Source organism: Lissotriton vulgaris, chromosome 1_1, assembly GCF_964263255.1.
Source record: "Lissotriton vulgaris chromosome 1_1, aLisVul1.2, whole genome shotgun sequence".
Lineage (NCBI taxonomy): Eukaryota > Metazoa > Chordata > Amphibia > Caudata > Salamandridae > Lissotriton > Lissotriton vulgaris.
The window spans coordinates 1,678,407,050-1,678,427,188 of NC_141685.1; positions in this window are offsets into that span (position 1 = coordinate 1,678,407,050).

Here is a 20,139-nt window from a genome sequence, read left to right on the forward strand (position 1 = left end):
ACAAGTTCTGCAAGTTTTTTAATGTAGCTAAAACAATGTTATACGTACATAAAATAACTTATGCAATTACCAGACTTCTTACCGTTTTTGATAGCAGTGTATCTACTTATCGGAAACGACACAGTAGTGCTGCCTGTCAATAGTTTCTTGAGCTGTAGATTTAAATAAATAAACAGTGTTTTTATATTGGAAAGTAATAATAATTAAAGAAATGTTGTCAACATTACTTGAGCAATTTAAACTGCAAATATTTATATACATGGATAAAAGCACAAAAACAGTATAGAATTGTTAGCTCGCTAATTGTTTTTTAAAAAGTTTGAGAAAATGTTATCACTATATAAAAAGAAGCTTGTAAAGATACAATCTACGTACTGAAATTATGGAAGTATAACGTGCTTGCCCAAAAATGGAATTGCAGAACTGCCACGATATACCTGAAGATCTCTATAAACTCTGCTTTTAGGAAAGATGTATTTCAGGGTGGTTATATAGATGAAAAGCAATTAATTTGCTGTAGAAGGAGTTGCTTACTTACAAATAACCAATGGTAGCAAAGAGAAATAAAAAAAAAAGATCAAATCACATGATGCAAAAATAAACGCGTGAAGTTACCACTTGCAACAGAGGGGCAGATTTATGAAGGGCTTGCGCCACGTTTACGCCGCCGTTGCGTGACGCAACGGCACGGAAACGTGGCGCATCCCTGCGCCCTATTTACAGCGTGACGCATCTAGGAGATGCGTCACGTTGTACAGCACTGCGCCATGAGGAGGCGTTCCTGCGCAGGGGGGGCGTTCCTGCGCAGGAACGCCTCCTGAAAGTGGCTGAGTGAAATCTATGAGATTTCACTCAGTCACTTTCAGGGCAATGCTGCGTCAAAACCCTGCGCCTGCTTGAAGCAGGCGTAAGGCTTGAGGCAGCATTGAAAGAATAGCCCCCCCCAGAGCATTGCTGGAGCTGCGTCGCGCTTGCGACGCAACTCTAGCAATGCGTCACATTTCCGGCACAGATGCGTCACGCATCTGTGCCGTTTTTGCCCCATGGTGCGCCGCATCATAAATGCGGCGCACCATGGGTGGCGTAGCTGTGGCGCACTGTGGCGCATGTTAACTGGCGCATCCCTCGGGATGCGCCAGTTAACATAAATCTGCCCCAAAGTGTTTAATGAGCAACACTTTTACTTTTGTTTTTGCTCAGAGTGAGCTTCGATGTTATTAGCATAGACGTCCGTGGAGAGGGCAAGCAGGAGCACTTGCTCCCCCTTGGATCGCCAGTGCATCTGGTGTGGCTCCAGTTAGAGCAGGGCCTGTTGAAATAGGCTTTGGAAATGGTGGCATTATTCCACCATTTCTATTGATTGGTAAGCGTGCAAGGGAGTAGCCGACACGTGTGCATAGTAAAGGAAAGAAGGGTGCAAGGGAGAAGTGGAGAAGAGTGGAAGCTGGAAGGGGAGAAAGTTGCAAGGCAGAAAAGAGAAGTGTGCAAAGTAGAGGAAGAGAAGGGTACAAGCTGGAAGGACAGAAGGGTGCAAGGCAGAGAGGAGAAGCATGTAAGGTACAGGGGAGAAGAATAGAAGGTAGAAAGGAGAAGAGTGCAAGGCAGAGTGGAGAAGGCTAGAAGGTAGAGGGGAGAAGGGTACAATGTAGAAGAGAGAAGGGTAGAAGGTAGAGAGCAAAAGGGTGGAATCTAGAGAGGAGAAGGATGCAAGGTAGAGGGGGTGAAGGTAGAGATGTATATGGTGGAAGGTACAGAGTAGAAGGGTGCAAGGGAGAGATGAGAAGAGTGCAAGGCACAAAGAAGAAGACAGAGAGGAGAAAGGTAGAAGGCAAAGGAGAGAAGGGTTCAAGGTAGAGGAGAGAAGAGTAGAAGGTAGAGAGCAGAAAGCTGGAAGGCAGAGGAGAGAAGGGTACAATGTAGACAGTGATGCAAGGCAGTGAAAAGAAGGCTACAAGGCAGAGGAGAAAAGGGTGCAAGGCAAAGAAAAGAAGGATGGAAGGCAGAGAGGAGAAGGGTGCAAGGCAGAGAGGAGAAGGGTGCAAGGCAAAGGAGCAAAGGGTGCAAGGCAGAGTGGAGAAGAGTGCAAGGCAGAAGGGAGAATGGTGCAAGACAGAGGAGAAAGGCTGAAAGGGAGAGGGGAGAAGGGTGCAAGGCAGAAGGTAGAATGGTAGAAAGCAGAGGTGAGAAGGGTGCAAGGTAGAGGTGAGAAGGGTGGAAGGCAGAGAGGAGGATTGTACAAGGTAAAGAGGAGAAGGGTACAATGCAGAGAGGACAAGAGTACATGGCAGAGGAGAGAAGGATACAAGGTAAAAGATGTGCAAGGAAGACGTGGAGTAGGGTACAAGAGAACGGGAGACGAGTGCAAGGGGGAGGAAGAGAATGGTGCAAGGCAGAGAGGAGAAGGGTGCAAGGGGATGGTGATGAAGTTAAAAATGTGCCACACCATGGAAACATTTCTACGGACGGCTATGGTAATTTGTTTTAGTTAACTTTTAGTTTTGTAATAATGCTTTGCATTGTAAGACGTATTTATTTTTAACGTTTGATTTTTTCCTATACATAAAAGAATATAAAGATTGCATCTTGTAAATATTTGATAGGTGTAGCTAGAGCGGGAAGACCCCGATGATGAAGCATGACATCAAATGAGTACTTGGTGTGTGAGGGGTATCCTCCAAACATGCTGTGTCTTTTTGAACATTGCACTTCTGTGCCAGCCTCTGTGTAGGTTTATGTTTCAGAGTCTGTGTTTGGGCTTGTGTCCCTTAGTGTGTAGCTGCACCTGTATATGTGAGTACGCTGGGTGCTTCAAGATACCTTCCTGTTTGTGTGTGTCTCTTTGTACATACATTTGTCTCGGTGTCTGCGTCACTGTGTGTTCATCTACATGTTCCAGTATACATCACATGGCAGTGAATAGTGCATTGATAGGAAGAGGGTATTTAAAATACTCGGCGCAAGTACAGCTGAAGGTAATGACTGCAGGTAGTGGCAAGTAGACAATTACACGTAGAAGTAAAATGTATGGGGGATAGCAGAGGTGGTGGTGAACAGACCCTTACCCTTACAGGTGGCATGTATGGAACATAGCCCAGGGAAACGTTGAGTAGCCTGTGAGTGTGTATAAGTCTGCCTCTGTGTATGTTTGTTTGTCACAGTCTGTCTCTGTCTTTGTGTCTGTTTGTTTGTAGCTGCCCATGTATATGTCAGTACATTTTGTGCCTGACTATACATTCTTCTTTAGACAGGGGCATATACACAGAAGAACATGCAAACACAGACCTAATGTAGTCCACATTAGAACAAACCTAACCAAAAGTAACATCTGCATGCTTCTTTTGCGCTCGCATACTCCCTCACACCAACATTGTTTTCACTGTGCAATAATAGCATTTGCAAAACACATAGTATTTCTCAAAAAGTGCTCCCACGTCTCCGTGAGTCGCAGCACGCCCCGGCCTGTAGCTAGAGCGGGAAGACCCCAATGATGAAGCATGACATCAAATGAGTACTTGGTGTGTGAGGGGTATCCTACAACCACTCTGTGTCTTTTTGAACATTGCACTTCTGTGCCAGCCTCTGTGTAGGTTTATGTTTCAGAGTCTGTGTTTGGGCTTGTGTCCCTTGGTGTGTAGCTGCACCTGTATATGTGAGTACGCTGGGTGCCTCAGTATACCATCCGGTTTGTGTGTGTGTCTTTGTATATACATTTCTTTAGGCATCTCTATCACTTAGTGTGCATCTACTTGTTTGTGTACACATCAGTATCTCCATGTGTGTATAATTATATTTATGCATGTGTAATTTTTTCTTGTTTACACATTTCTGCTTCAATGTATGCATTTTGTCTTTAAATTTTTTATCTTAGTATATCTATATGTGCATCTTTGTATGTCCGCTTCTGGATGTCCTTCTGTGTATGCACATCTCTATTGCTTCGTCTCTTTCAGTGCATCATTATCAATGCATTGTTCTTCCTGCATGTGTATTACTGCTTCTAGCTTTGTGATTCTCTGTGTATGCTTGTTTGCATACCTTTGATTAGCTATTTTACATTTTTTATCTTAGTATATCTATATGTGCATCTTTGTATGTCCGTTTCTGGATGTCCCTCTGTGTATGCACATCTCTATTGCTTCATCTCTTTCAGTGCGTCATTATCAATGCATCGTTCTTCCTGCATGCGTGTTACTGCTTTTAGCATTGTGGTTCTCTGTGTATGCGTATTTGCATACCTTTGTTTCGCTATTTATTTCGACTTCTAATGCATATTATATATGTATCACATTATTTGAACAAAAAATTATAAATAATGCCGAGCAACTACAAACTGTAAATTGCATTTGTTTGCTGTTGCTTAAAGCAGGCCGTCATTTAACTTTAAACTGTTCAGAAGTGAAAGCGATAGCGACTGGAGAAACAAACAAGCCCGTAATTGGTAAACGCGCGCGCGCCACAGCAAAGCGTGTCATTTCTATTTGCATGCCCATAGCTGTGTTGCTCCTCCCACGGCCTATTGGTGTCTGTTACGAGCTTCATGTGCTTAATAGACACCAATAGGCCATAGGAGGAGCAAGGCGCCCGCCTAAAGCCAATAGTGTGCAGTCTTTTATTATCAGAAGCACGCTAAGGCCAATGAGGTAGCACAAAAGGAAAAGCACACGCACGAGCGTGTGCGATTCCTAGGTCAGTGCTGAAACCCCGTTTTTCACTTACTAAATGCCTCGCGCAGTGCAACGTTAGGCGGGAGACCTAAAAAGGTATCCATGTCGCCCTTCCCCTCCTCTTTCCATGCTGTGTGCCTCACCCTCCCCTCCTCTTTCCCGCCTTCAATATCTGTCTACTTCCCCTGCTCCTACCTCCCTCCCCTGAATCTCTCCCATTGCTTGCTTTTCCCCTTACGTATTTGTGCTTATTGTTTATCTCGACCTTACAAGTAAATATGTTGCCATGCTCTAATAACTGTGTAACCTTTGTAATGATGTAACCTGTAACTATGATCTGATACTCATGTAAACGGCTCTGATACCTCTGGGTCTAGCCAGCGCTATTTAAAATCTTTAAAAATAAACTTTCATTTCAAGCAGCCAGGAGCCAGGCATACACATTTAGCACTGGCTCCTGGCTGCCTGAACTGAACTTTGCAGGGCTGAGAAAGTCACAGCTCCTGTGGGCGTGACGTTCTCAGCTGAGCAAAGGTTCCTGAGGTCCTCCCCTCAGTGACCAGGGGTGGCATCAGTGATTGACTCGCACCTGGGTGCTTCAGCTTTAAGCCCTGAAGCGCCCAGGGTTGAGTGTCAATCAGTGACACTTCATCATAAAGTGGGGTGGGGTCAGTAGTCTCACTAACCCCAACCCACTCTGTGATGACGTTGGGACTGCTGCCTTCCCTCATTGGGTCAGCCAATGAGGGAAGGCCGCAATTCCAAGCCTTCTAGAAACACCAAGGCAGCGCAGATCTGACTGCAGGTAAGTGTGTTTTCTTTTCTTTTTAAATTGTTTGGTGGATGCGTGTGTGCATGTATGAATGTTTGGGAAAGAGTGTTGTGAATGAATGTGTGTGTGCACGCGTGTGTGCATGCATGGGTGTAAGTGTGTGTGTCCCGTCCACTCCCTTTCTCCAAAACTTACCGACCGCCCCTGGACTTACAATTAAATTAAAAGTGTCAATTGGGTATAAGCCAATTCTACCATGTTTAAAAGAGAGAGCACAAGCACTTTAGCACTGTTTAACAGTGGTAAAGTGTGCACAGTACTAAAAGCCAATAAACAGGTTCAGAAAACAGAGGGGGTTAAGCCAAAATGTTTGGGGGTAACCCTACAGAAAGGGACTAGTCCAACAATACTGATACCTAAGGGCATTCTACCACTGAGTTTAGCCAAAAAAGAGAGAAATAAATGATGGTCAATGAGGTTGAAAGAGACATTTTGTAGATAGTTTCTAAAGATAGTGAGGCAAGGTTGACTACAAAGAGAAATCAGGAGAGAATTCCTATGTTTGGCAGTAGTTATAAATGGTCTTAGTAAGGTCTTGCTGGCCCAGGTGAGATTAAGAGAGGATGACTGGTGCTCTCTTTTAGAAGAATACATTTCTTTTGAAATAGTATTGAAACTTCATCTTTGGGAGCTCTATGGCAGATGCACATAGCTTTGAAGAAGTTTACTTTAGCAACCATGAGCCAGTGCAGCAGCAGCAGCATCTGTGATATAAGAACACATGTTGGAGTGTCCTCACAAAGTATGCAGCAGAATTTGGAAATATTTGAAGCAGTTGAAGCAATTGATTGGAAAGAGTGAGCTATAAGAATATATTCTGCTAAGATGAGCACCTGGTTGACCACTTTCTGACAGTTCATAGAGAGTGCAGGAAAGTACCCTTTTGATAGGGTCACCCCCCTTTTTTGCTTGGCAGTTGATGGGCTTTTGTCTGGAAGTGCACTGGGTTCCTGCTAACCAGGTCCCCGGTGCCTGATCTCTTTACCAAAAACTGTACAATCGTACCCCAATTGGCAATACCTTTCACACTCCCTGTAAGTTCCGAGTAAGTGGTAGCCATGATACCTAGGGTAAGCAGGCTATATAGGGACCTTAAGGCTGCAGCACAATTGTGCCCCCCTAAAAGGCCCCTCACAAAACACTTACAGACTGCTACTGTAGGCAGCTTGCCTTGATGCGGACAAAATTGAAAACATTACATGGCACACATCCCTGAATGCCATGCTCACAGACGCTGCATGCAGTATAGGTAAGTCACCACTACTGCAGTTCTAATAGACCTAAGGCAGGGTGCACTATAGTACATTTGAGAACACATCAGCACAAGCAGATATGCCCCTGTGCAATGCTGCTCTATTGCTGCCAGTACAAGTGAACAGGGAAGCTATTTTGAGTACATGTGCTGGACACTGGTGAAAACAGGATCCCTAGCTACATGTTGCCTTCGCTTAAAATTGTTTGGTATCAAACATCTTGCATTAACTAACCAACACTCATTCCAGTATCTGATTTATTGTGCATACCTCCAGAGGGCACCTTAGAGGTGCCCCATGAACATCAACCAGCTCCTAGTGTGCTGACTGACTTGTTTCCACCAGCCTGCCACCAGAGACCAGTTTTTGATCCCCAAAGGTGCTCTCATGAGGCCAGATACCAAGAGAGCTCTGGCTGGGGCTACTTATACCCCCTCCCACAGGATGACCTGCAGATTAGTATTACAATGTAGGGGAGCTTCAAAAGCCCAACAGCTTTGGTATGCAAATCTGGCTTCTGTTAAAGGAGAGGAAACCAAGCCCCTTCAGAGCCCTTTGGTACCTGGACAGGTGGGAACATTAGCTAGTCAGGTAGGGAGTTTCCTCCCTCAGGCCAGAACCACCCCTAAGATGGGCTATCTGAAGTTGAAGCAACTTTTCAGAGTTATCCATTTAGCTGATGGAAAACTTAGGAACTCTGGGACAGGTTTTCACCCTTTTCCCACAGGAGGTGCCATATAAGGGTAAGTAGCACATTGGCTAATTCCCTACACTCCCCTAACTTCAGTATTTAGGTGAGTCCTTGGCACCCAAAAATCAGATTCTGATGACCAAAGAAGAAGGACACCGAAGAGCTGTGTAAGCAGAAGTCCGACAAAGAGCAGCTGACCTGGCATGAGCTCTACCAGGCTGCCTGCTGTTGCCATCGAAGATGCCCTAAAGAGAGCTTTGACACCACCTCCAGCCTTTTGGTTCGGGCTGGACGGTTCCCATGAGGCACAGGGTCAAGACTGATTTGCATATAGCTGGGTCTGAACTGAGGTGGCAAAGTGAGCTAAAGAATGATGATGGATTCAACCCAGATCTGTGACTGGGGTGAGTGTCTGAAAAGTTTCAGCGCTCCGTCCATCATCTTCTTGTGTTTGCCTCTGCTGGTAGGCCACCCCCTCCACTGTGAAGTGCTCCCAGCCGAAGAAACCTGACATCTCAAAGACCCTCTGCACCCGACCACCCCGGCCCACGGAGAAGAGGACCACCGGTGTCCCCACATACCCTAGCATCACAAGACATGAACCCTCCTGTTGGTTCGACCTGACTGACCTCCCAGTCAAAACCTGCATCCTCATTTCCCTGATCATATTGATTCTGGTGTCTAAACATATATAAAGATTGGTGTTTTTTATAAATTGTTGTGGATCTCCTTATTGCGCCATGTGCCTCATGTATTGACTATTCTGTGTATTTGCGGACATCTAACACTCCGCTCTGATAGGCCTAAGGCTGCTCCACCACATCACCCCCTAGAAGAGCACCTTGGGATTTCTATAGCAAGCCCCTGTCCACTCGTAAGAGAACCCCTGGACTCTTTGCACAATATACTTCATTTTGGTATTTCATATAAAGAGCTAGCTTCCTACATTGGTGGTGGAGCAGTGGGACATAAGACTTGACATCTGCTGTACCACTTGATTAATAAGTGATACCATTAAGGAATCCAAAATTGTCATGAGTTAAAAGCATTTTAGCATCCCAATTTAGATTTTTTCTAAATTATTTAAAACCTAACTGTTAGGGCCTTAGGTTAATCTGCATAGTGAAACTGTTGATAATTTAAAATGTATGCTAGAAGCTAGGCCCAAAAGTTTATTTTAGAATTTTTTGGCGTTTTCGAAAAAGGTCCCAGCTTTTAGTAACAATGTCCCCTACAGGGGATCTGGTTCAGGAGCTCTGCCTGACTCCTTTGCTGCAGCTTTCAATGCAGCAGCTAAGGACTTCTGCAAAACCTATAAAATATAAACAGGCTCCACTCCTACCAAGGCAAAGCTCCGGGAGCTCTTGGAAGAGTCTGAGAAAGACCATCCAGAGATGACACTCTTCCCCTTGAGGGTCAGGATAGAGACTGTGGACAGTAGGCGAGCTTATAGGTTCCCTTCCTGGGGAGAGAAGACCTCCCAGAGGAAGATCTTGCTCTCAAAAGATCAGCCGAGAGGGAGTTTTAGAAGCCAAAATGCTGGCTATGTAGAAAGAAAGAGTTGAGATTAGCCCACGACCCATCTCTGGGGCAGCAAAATAAATAGGAAGAAAGGGGAAGATTTTGACCCTAAGATCCTCAAAGGGATTGTACCTAAAAACACAGAGGGTGATGACATCACCAAATGGTTTACAGCCTTTGAGAGGGCTTGTAAAATGAGGCAACTCTACCAAAAGTATTAGGGCTCACTCTCTGAGAGCTGTTGTAAGAAAAATGTAGGGATAGGCTCCTGACACTGAATCAGACAGATGCTGAATCTTACGACCACATGGAAGAAACCATGATTGAGGACTTTAGACTCACCACTAAGCATGGGCGAATTTTGCGAATCTCGCGTTCGCGAATTTTGCGGATTTGCGAACTCGCAATCCGCAAAATCCGCGAATTCTCGCGAATTTGCGGATTTTTTTTTTTGTGTGTTTGCGCGGGTTTCTGCGAGTTCGCGAGGGTTTTGTACAATGTCACAAATTGCGAACTTACCTGTCGGGTCGCAAGTTTCGCGAACTTGTTGTTTCTACGTGTCCAGCCTGTTTGGGACACTCTTCTTCATCACTGCCACTCTCTGTCACCACTGCCACTCTCTGACTACTCATGCCACCCTCTGGCCCACCCATGCCACCCTCTGTTTCATCACAGCACCCTCTGGTTGTCCAGTCAGTGTACATTATTGTGGCAATGCAAGCACACCTTCCCTGCCTCAAGTGACCTGAATTAATTTGGGGCTGATTAATATGTCACAGAATATTTTTTTAGCTGGCACCTGCTTCCTTAGTGCTTCCTGATTAGTGATCTTTTGCACTTGCTAAGTGCTTTCATTGTTGCAAAATTAGTTACAACACCTGCCCTGCCCCAACTGACAATAATGAATTAGGGGCTGATTAATGGATTTGAACCTCCAGCCTGGCTCCTGCTTGTCTCCCTTAGCTGTAATTCAGGACCTTTGTGGCATATGTGTAACTATTCTGAGGTTCAGAGCAGGGTCACATAATAGTTGCAACTGGCAACTGAACTCTGGAGGGGCCCCTCAGGAAGCACTACAGGAAATGGCTACTAATGATGAGCCTGAACTTTTGAACCTGGTAAGTAGTTTCAGTTTTGCTAAGATCGTATTTCTGCAATTTTGCACTTATTCGCGGGGCGCGAAGTTGTACTGGGAAGCCGCGAACTCACGCGAACAGTGCGAGCAGTGCGAGCAAAATCCGCTGCTCACGGATTTGCGGATTTTGCGGGAGATTCGCGAATCTCGCGGATTGCGAATTTACCGAAAATCCGCAAAATCCGCGAGCGAAACGGATTTTCCGCCCATGCTTACTCACCACTGAGGAATACATGATCAGGTTCAGGGAGACCAAAGTCAGACCTGGGAAGATTTTGTAGACTTCCATGAAAACAATAGGTAGCTGGTTGAAAGGTAACAATGTGCAAGACTATGATGGGGTTTATAATCTTAATATGAAAGAACATTTGTTGACAAATTGTGTTCAAGAGAAATTACACCAGTACCTGGTAGACTTAGGTCCACTTTCTTCTCAAGAGTTGGGGAAGAAGGCAGACCACTTGTTTAAGACAAGGGTAAACAAGACAACCTATGGTGGGGTGACCAAAAGAAAGGGGTGACTAAGCACCCACAAAGGAAAGATGGTGACCAGTCTAAAAAACAGGGGCAGATTTACAAGGACTGGCTCATCCCAGCATATCAGCAGGAATGCGCCAGTAAAGATGCGACACTCGGGGGTGCGTCACTAGACGGGCCAGCATGGCGGACGTGTTTTAGCTGTGCTCCGTCCAGCTCAACAATCATCCTGCTATTATCCTGACTCCCTCTACATGTTTGTAGCCCCGGGGGTAATATTGGTATACCTGTAGTTCGCTGCACCGGTTTGTCTGTGGTTTCGGTGCCTGGAAGGACCGGGGGTCGGAGCAGGGGACCCCCGCGAGGTGCGGCCTGGCAGTGAGCAGTGGCGACTCCTATGGCCGTGCTGGGCAGGCGGATCGGTGACTGACGCTCCGCCCGGTGTGTCCCCGCGGTGGTGGGCCTGGCGGATGGAGGTCGGGGGGCATATCTGCTCCCGGGGGTCCCAGGCGCTAATTCCAGAGTGGAGTGGAGTGGCCCGCTGCCTGGGGTGGATCAGACGACTGGTGCGGAGACGGAGGCCCGTGGCAGCGGGCTCAGCCGCCTTGCATTGTTCCCTGCACAGAAGCTTCTCTGGTGTACCCTCTGCATCTCTGCAGCTCCCTGTGGAGGACGGAGGTGCACCAGCAGCTGGATCCAACGACTTATCAGACACCTGGCTGTCTGAGTGTGAGGCCCGGTGAGGAGCAAGGAAGCCGGGGACTACATTTTGGCACATCCCGTGTGTGCGGAGGGCCGACGCCTTTGGGAACAGTCTCCGCCTTGTGAGTACCCGAGACAGCTGGCTTGGATCAGCGGCGGGGTCACGCCACACGGGGAGGCCTGTGCGTCTCCTGGGTGCTGGACCTGGTGGTGTTTGCTGCAGTGGGCATTGGTGATTGAGTGGCACAGCCCGGTGAACTCGGCAGCTTTAGTGTTAGCGGCCTGACTGGTTGGCTGGGCCTGCGGGGTGCCCGTGGTGCCTAGAGGTTTCGGGACAGTGATCAACGGGCCTGGCGGAGCCTGCGAGAAGGCCTTGTGGGCGGTGCTGGACTTATGCAAGCCTTGCGGTAATGGAGTAGGGCCACACAGGTGAGAATAGCTGCAGAGGAGCTAGTGTGGTGTCCTGCAGCCCCATACCTGTGCCGGGGAAATCCTAGTGGAGGGTCAGGCGAGTACGGTGTGCCTGGCAGAGATACTGGGAGTACTGGCACACGACAAGAGGACTGTGGACCCTTTATCGAGGGGGCCTACCGGTGGACAATGGACAGCGTTGACCTCTGGGGTGCATACATGGAGCGAGATCTGGTGGAGACAGTATACCGGACTTGAGCCACGTCAGTGGATGCAAAAACAACAATGATGGACAGAATGCAGAACAATGTCATACATTCACCCCAGTACCGAGATCTGGGCCTAAATCCATCGTTTTTTTGCACTCCATACCCCCCCAGTTCAGACATGGCCATATGCAAATCAGCCTTGACCCTGTGCCTCATGGGAACAGCCCAGCCCAAACTGCCAAGCCATGTCTTTCCTGGACCGGAATCAAGCATCCTAGGACCGGTTTCTGGCTATCAGCCGTCTTCAGCCAGGGTAGCTTGACTCCAGTGGTGTGGAGAGCATGGGACTCACGTCTGAGCATACTCATCCCATTTGGGGTGACAAATGCAAAAACAACAATTGATGGACAGAATGCAGAACAATGTCATACATTCACCCCAGTAAAGAGATCTGTGCCTAAATCCATCTTTTATTTTGCACTCCACACCACCCCAGTTCAGACATGGCCATATGCAAATCAGCCTTGACCCTGTGCCTCATGGGAACAGTCCAGTCCGAACTGCCAAGCCATCTCTTTCCTGGACCGGAATCAAGCATCCTAGGACCGGTTTCTGGCTATCAGCCGTCTTCAGCCAGGATAGCTTAACTCCAGTGGTGTGGAGAGCATGGGACTCACGTCTGAGCATACCCATCCCACTCGGGGTGACAAATGCAAAAACAACAATTGACGGAGAGAATGCAGAACAATTTCATACATTCACCCCGGTCCTCGGAAGATTGTTTCCGGTCCAGGGAAGACATAGCTTGGCAGTTCGGGCTGGACTGTTCCCATGAGACACAGGGTCAGACTGATTTGCATATGGCCATGTCTGAACAGGGGTGGCAGAGTGGGCTAAAGAACGGTGATGGATTAAACCCAGATCTGTTGACTGGGTGTGAGTGTTTGATTGGTTCAGATGCTCCGTTCATCACCACCCCCTTTTGTACCACGTCAGTGGGTGGCCAGCTGCAGGTGGACATGACGAGGGGCAAGGGTGGCCCCACAACTCATGGGCCTATTGATAAATTTACCGGGCCCGGCGGTGGGGCTGGAGCAGCTGGGGGCAGCAGAAACCAGGGCCGGACAAAGCAGCATTGATGGTGGCAATCACTCAGTCCCGGGACATGTGGACTCCAAGATTGGCGCAGTGGGCTTGGATGTCATGCTACTGCGGCAGGACCTACGAAACCCAGTATCCAGCATTGCGGCGACTGAGACTAGGATCTCAGGGGTGGAGGACGACGTCGTGGCCCTGAAGCGTCAAGTGGCCAGCATGGAAAGCACCCAGAAGGGCCTAGTGCTGCGGGCTGAAGATGCGGAAGGGCGGGCCCGGCGAAATAACCTGCGCTTTGTTGGTTTTCCAGAGGGCTGTGATAAAAGGCAAAATGGAGAGTTTCTTGACTCAGTGGCTGGAAAGCTGGCTCCCCCCTGATGCAATGTCCCAGTGTTTCATTATATAGCGGGCCCACATAGCTCTTATTCAGAAACCTCCGGTAGGGGCCAGTCCGCTGCAGGTGATTGCAAAACTTTTGAATTATCATGACCGCTATGCCATACTGAAACAGGCCAGAGTCAAGGAACCCCTGCTGTTCGAGAACCATCGCATCATGATCTTCCCGGACTACACATGCCTAGTGCAGTAGCAGCGTCAGTCGTTCTTGGCTGCCAAAGCCCGTATCAGGGACCTCAAGCTTCCCTATGCCTTGCTGTTCCCGGCCCGCCTGCAAGTGGTGTTACAGTCACACACTCACTTCTTCGATACTCCGGAGGAAGTCTTCAAGTGGGCTGATGAGACGGTGAAGGTGCAGGTGCACACACCACTGGGGCTGGACTCGGACTCCTCTATGAGTGAAGCACATTCGAAATCCTCCAGGGGATCTCACCGGGGGGGGGGGGACTGGCGATCCAGATCCCGCCGGCTCTCTGAATCTTGCAGGGCCCCAAGGCTCCCGCGCATGCGCAGTTTACAAAAATGGAGCTGGGATCAGGAAGATGCGGCGCAAAAAGGTAAGTTTGCTTTAAAGTTTTATTTAGCCTTTTAATTTAATTTAATAATGCGGGTGGGAGGCGGGCGGGAGGCAGGCAGGCGGGAAGCGGGAGGTGGGTGGGTGGCTAACTTCCGTTCTGCCGTGGAATGGGCATAAATTTGCCCCGTTTTTGCGGCTTCTTTGCGGAAGGCGGAAAGTGCTAATTTCCGCCCATTCCGTGGGTGGAACGGAAATGTTCACCTACCCCTAGTACTATGCAGACCTATATGCCCCAAAGGAGTGCCTACCGGAATATATGGTGGCCTAGTTTACAGAAGACTTGCCCCCTAAAGCTGTGTCGGACGAGGTGCAGAATCAGTTGGAGCTCCCCCTGACGGATGAGGAGCTGGGCACGGCCCTAGGTGAGCTCAGCTCGGGGAAAGCTCCCGGTCCGAATGGATTCCCCAGTGAGTTCTTCAGGAAATATCATTTACAGTTAGCCCCTCACTATCGGGCAGCGTTGGAGGAGGCCAGGGAACGGGGCAGACTCCCCCCGGACTGGAGGCATGCAGAATTTGTAGTATTTCACAAGCCGGGCCGACCCCCAGAACATCATGCCTCCTATCGCCCGATTTCACTTTTGAATGTTGAAGCCAAAGTTCTGGCCAAGGCATTGGCCAACCGACTCCTTCCTCATATTTCAGAGCTTGTTCACCCGGATCAGGCCGGCTTTATGCCTCATAGGGCGACTAGAGATATTATTCGACGGGCACATGTGGCGGTGGCGGCGGTCCGACACACTGGGAACAGGCCGTGCTCCTCCTCACTGACATAGACAGGGCGTTTGACTCGCTGAGCTGGGTCTATCTGTTCTTGTTACTGCCGTGGCTCAATTTTGGGCCTCGTTTCTTGTCCTATCTGCGTCTTCTCTACACTGATCTGACAGCTTCGGTTCGAGTGACGGGAACAATCTCATCCAGTTTTCCCATTCGGCGTGGCACCCGGCAGGGATGCCCCCTCTCGCCCTACCTATTTGCATTGGCTATGGAGCCTCTGGCGGCATGGGTACACATCGATGCGCAGTTGAGAGGGTTTGAGTTGGCACAGGGGCAGTCCGACTGGATCGCATTGTACGCAGTTGATGTCCTCTTTTTTCTTATAGATCTCAAAAGATCGGGCCACGTCTCCTGCGGATTATGCAGATCTTCGGTGAGTCATCGGGGCTCTACATGAACCCTCGCAAGTCCACATTATGGGTGCTGGGGTAGTGGACGCGAGTAGGTAATTGGGCGTCTTCACTTCAGGTAGCAGTGGGGGGGGGTCTCAAGTATCTGGGGGGTTTCTGTCAGAGGTCCCGGCTTTATCCTGGGAGCGGAACCTGGTACCGGTGTGGGAGCGTGTACGGGCGGATCTCAAAACCTGGTCACGTATGCCGCTTACTATTTATGGAAGATCTGTGCTTTTTAAAATGGTAGCACTCCCTCGCCTGCTATACCAACTGCAAAATCACCCGTATCCAATATCGCCCGGATGGTTTCGGCAGGTGAACTCCGCCCTAGGGCAGTTTTTGTGGGGGGGGTGGAGCGGTGCACATGGCATTACGCACATGCTTCCTCTCCACTTATTGTGGGGGGTTGGGGACCTCGGATATCCTTTCCTACTACCAGACCTCCCACCTTATGGTCCTGAACGAGTGGTGGTACTGTGACAGGGGGGACCCAGTGTATGCCATGGAACGCTATCTGATGGGATCCCATATGCTACACACCATTCTTTACACGGCATTGTTGCGAAGTGCGCTGCCAATGGCCACTCAGGTGGTATCTCGCATCTGGCGGCATGCTTTTGCGCCAGATGGGGTGGTGGAATACACTGACTGGAGTGACCCCCCTGTGGAACAATGTGCAATTTCCCGGCCTGGCGATGTTGCAGGGCTTTAGGGGATGGGACAACATAGGCATCTCGACCCTGGGAGATGTACTGCAGGGTATGACTCTTAAGTCCTTCCAGGACCATCGGGAGGAATTTGGTATGCCTCGGTCCCAGTTTTTTAGATACCTCCAATTCCGTCATGCACTATCCCCCAGCCTGGAGGGGTTGGAGTCCCTCCCTGAGTTTAGCCTGTTGTAGGCGAAAGTGTTCATGGGGGGCTTGGAGACAAAGAAAGTATCCCGCATCTATCAGTCACTGGTTATACACTGTTCCCCCACGCTGCAGAGGCTCCGGGAGCTATGGGAGGAGGATGTAGGCGAGCTACAGTAGGAGGACTGGAGAGAAGCTCTGGCGGCCCCCAGGAGTGCGGCCATAGCAATGCTTCTCCGTCTCATACAATTTAAGTACCTACACAATGTAACCTTTACCAGGGTTCGGCTCTGGCAGGCGGGACTGATTGCCTCACCGGACTGCCTCCGTTGTAATAGGGAGGAAGGGTCATTCATACATATAGTCTGGAGTTGTGGATCCCTAGATCGGTTCTGGCGAGGGGTCCTGGCCTGTCTCTCCGAAGTATTGAGATGGGTGCTCCCACATACGCCACAATATGCTCTGCAGCATGTAATGGATGGGGTGGGGGGCAACATCTACAAAAGGCACCTGATGTTACTTGGCCTTACACTGGCCAAAAGAGACATTGCTAAAGGGTGGAAGGATTCACAGGCCCCGTCGGTGGCAGTTTAGAAGAGGGGGTTGGATTTTTGTATGGGGCTGGAGCAGTCGATTTTCATGGCCAGGGGTGGCTGCGGAAACATTATAAAATCTGGAAGCGCTGGGCAGATTATAGGGGTCTGTGGCTTGAATCCACGGTGGAGCAGGAGGATCTTCCCGGGAGGAATGATGGGTCTGGTGGTACAGGGCTGAGGGGCATGGGGCTAGAGTGGCAGGTGTGCATATACCTTTTTTATGTTTTTGTCTGTATACTCCTCGTTATGTGTGGGTAGAGCGCTGGGGCTTTGGGGTGGGAGGAGTGAGGGAGGGGGGGTTTCTAAAGGATTGCTTGGCTATTCATTCGCCTGTGTGTGCTTGTAAAGTGAAAAGTCGATTGCCTTTTGGAGACTGTCATGTTTGTTACCTGCAGCTGTACCAGGGTTCCAGGGCCCTGTATCGTATGTGCAGTCTGACAATAAAATATGTTTTAAAAGATGCGACACTCAATTCTACCCTTGCACCACTACAGATGCGTTACATTTACAATGCGGCGCACCGTGGAGCCGGGATCGGCATATGCATGTCGCATCTGATGGCGTAAGGTCGCTGCAGTGCTGGAGCCGTGTAGCAAGCGTGACGCAACTTCAGCAATGCTCAGGGGTGCCCTATGCCCTATGCTGCGTCACTCCTTATGCCGGGTTCAAGCAGACGCAGGGTTTTGACGCAGCGTGGACGTAAAAGTGACTCATTGAAATCTTGTAGATTTAACTGTGTCACTTTTACGGGTCTTCCGTACGACAGAACGCCCACCCTCCATACATTAAACCTGATGCAGGTTTAATGTGGCGCAAGGCTTTACAACGTGACACATCTCCTTAGATGCGCCATGTTGTAAATAAGTAGAAACATTGGGCATGGGTTACGCCGCCGCTGCGTCACAGAAGTGATGCAACAGCAGTGTAAATGTCTCACAAAGGGCTTGTAAATCTGCCCCATAGAGTCTTCTCAAAGCCCCCAAAACCTGTTCAGGAGGGTGGCCTCAAGCCAATACACAGTCTAAGGGTGGGTACCAGGGTAAGAACTGGGATCTCAAGAAGGCTTAGTGCCATGATATCAAAGCCAATCGGCACTAAACTGGAGACTTTAGAAGTCCCAGCAAAAGGAGCCCCCTAGTGTACCTGCAGTAACTGCAGTGATAAGTCTCCAGATGGAAACTCAGGTGAGCCCTGGCTATGTCAGAGAGCTCACTGAAGCAAATTTAGTCTCAGAGGGTTGGGTGAATGCAGCTACACTGGCTGTTTGTCCCAATATCATGGAGAAATACAGACAACAGCCTCAAAGAAAGGGGATCAGAGTTAAGGCACTAGAAGATACAAGTACAGGTATCACTATGATGACGGAGAAACTGATATCCTCAGAACAGTCTCTGACTGGTGAGACATTCACCGTCATCAGTGCTGACACCAAACTAAGGTCCATCCCATGGCAATGGGGTACTTTATAATTGTGAGAGGATATTGGCCAAAAGAAAGTGGCGATTCCCTCTGCAGTACCTGTAGCCTGTCTGCTAGGAAATTATCTGGAGTCCTCTGCATCGGTAGGGGTCAATAGATAGACTCATGCAGCTATGCTGGGTGTACCTGACTGGGTGTGTATAAAACCCAGAGCACAATGCAAAGCCTAGGGAAACAAGAGGAGTTGGAGCCTGAAATGATGGCCCAGTCCTCCATGAGCAAAAGCAGGAAGACTGGGAAACCAGGTTCAAACCAGCCACAATCTCAGGACATCTCTCCTTAGGGAGAACTGTTAGCCTCACAGGGACTGACCCCCAGGAACTTGGGTCTTACACGGCACAGCTCCTAGGTTCAGGGGGACCCTGTAGGGAAGAGCTGTGCCGGAGACAGACAGAGGACCTGTCCGACTCTTGAAAGCCTTAGACAGCAAGCGGCTGAACAGGAAAAGGGAGATGTCAGTGGCTCCCACAGCACCTATTGGGAGGAGGAACTGCTTTATACTGAGTTTAGAGATCCCAATCCAAGTGCCACTAGGAGAGTGGAAGTGTCTAAGATGTATCAAGAGTTTCTGATCACTTTGGCTCATGACATACACTTAGCTGGGAATCTTGGCCCGGCGAAAACTTAGAGTAGGTTAGTTGCCCTCTTTTCCTGGCCAGGTATGCCCCAGAAGGTGAAAGAGTTTTGTAACTCCTGTGCCACCAGCCAAGCCAGTGGCAAAGCAGATGGCCACCCAAAGGCCCACTTAATTTCACTTCCAGTGGTTGGAGTTCCCTTTGAAAGGGCGGATGGTTAATGATGTTGGCCTCCTAGAACCTCCAACAGCATCAGGAAACAGATTTATACTGGTTATAGTGGATCATACCATTAGGTACCCTTAAGCAAAAAAAGAACAGATGATGTACAGAATGCTGAACAATGCAAACATTTACCCCCAGTCAACAGATCTGGCTTTAATCCATAATTTGTGTGCCCACCACGGCACCCCAGTTTGGACCCAGCCGTATGCAAATCAGTCTTGAAACTGCTGCTCCTGGGAACAGTCCAGCCTGACCTGGACAAGCCAAGTCCTCGCTGGACTGAAAACAAGCATCCTGTGACCGGCTTCTGGGTTTCACCCCTCATCAGCCAGGCTAGCTTGAATCCAATGGCGCACTATGCCCGAGACCCATGTCTGTGCATACCCTCCCTACTTAGGGCGACAAAAGCAAATAAGAGCACATGATGAACGAAAAGCTGAACAATGCAAACATTCACCCCCAGTCAAAAGAATTGGCTTTAATGCATTATTGTTTTGCCCACCAAGCCACCCTAGCTTGCTCCCAGCCATATGCAAATCAGTCTTGACCCTGCTCCTCATGGGAATAGTCTAGCCCGAACTGCTAAGCCAGGACCCATCTGGACCGGAAACAAGCATCCTGGGACCGGTTTTGGTTTTCACCCCTCACCAGCCAGGCTAGCTTGAATCCAGTGGCGCGGTGAGCACAGAACCATCGTCTGGGCATACCCTTCCCACTTATGGTGACAAAAACATAAAAGAACAGATGGCGTACGAATGCTGAGCAATGTAAAGATTCACCCCAGTCAACAGATCTGGGTTTAATCCATAGGTACCCTGAAGTAATTCCTCTTAGGACTACTACTGCAGCGGCTAGAGCCCTCATTGCTATCTTCTTTACCAGAGTGGGCTTTCCTAAGGAGGTGGTGTCAGACAGAGGTACAAATTCCATGTCTGCCTACCTGAAATCTGTGTGGGCTGAATGTGGAGTGATTGTTGAATGCATGAACGCGAGATGGCATGTTATGCTTGTGCATAGTATTTACATTTGTATCTTAATGCTATGTAGGAGATAAACATGAGCGTGATACCCAGTGTAATGCTCATGCCTATTTAAAAAGACGCCTGCCATAGTGCAATGAGCTTGTTGCTCGTGGTAGGCGATGTTTGTGTTCAAGTGGGGTGCCATTTGTATATATGGTGAAGGCTGGCAGTTGGGTGTCATTACTGATCTGGACCTGATGTGTAACCATGCCATCTGTGGAATAAAGTTTGCTTCTTGTTATGGAACTCCTATCATG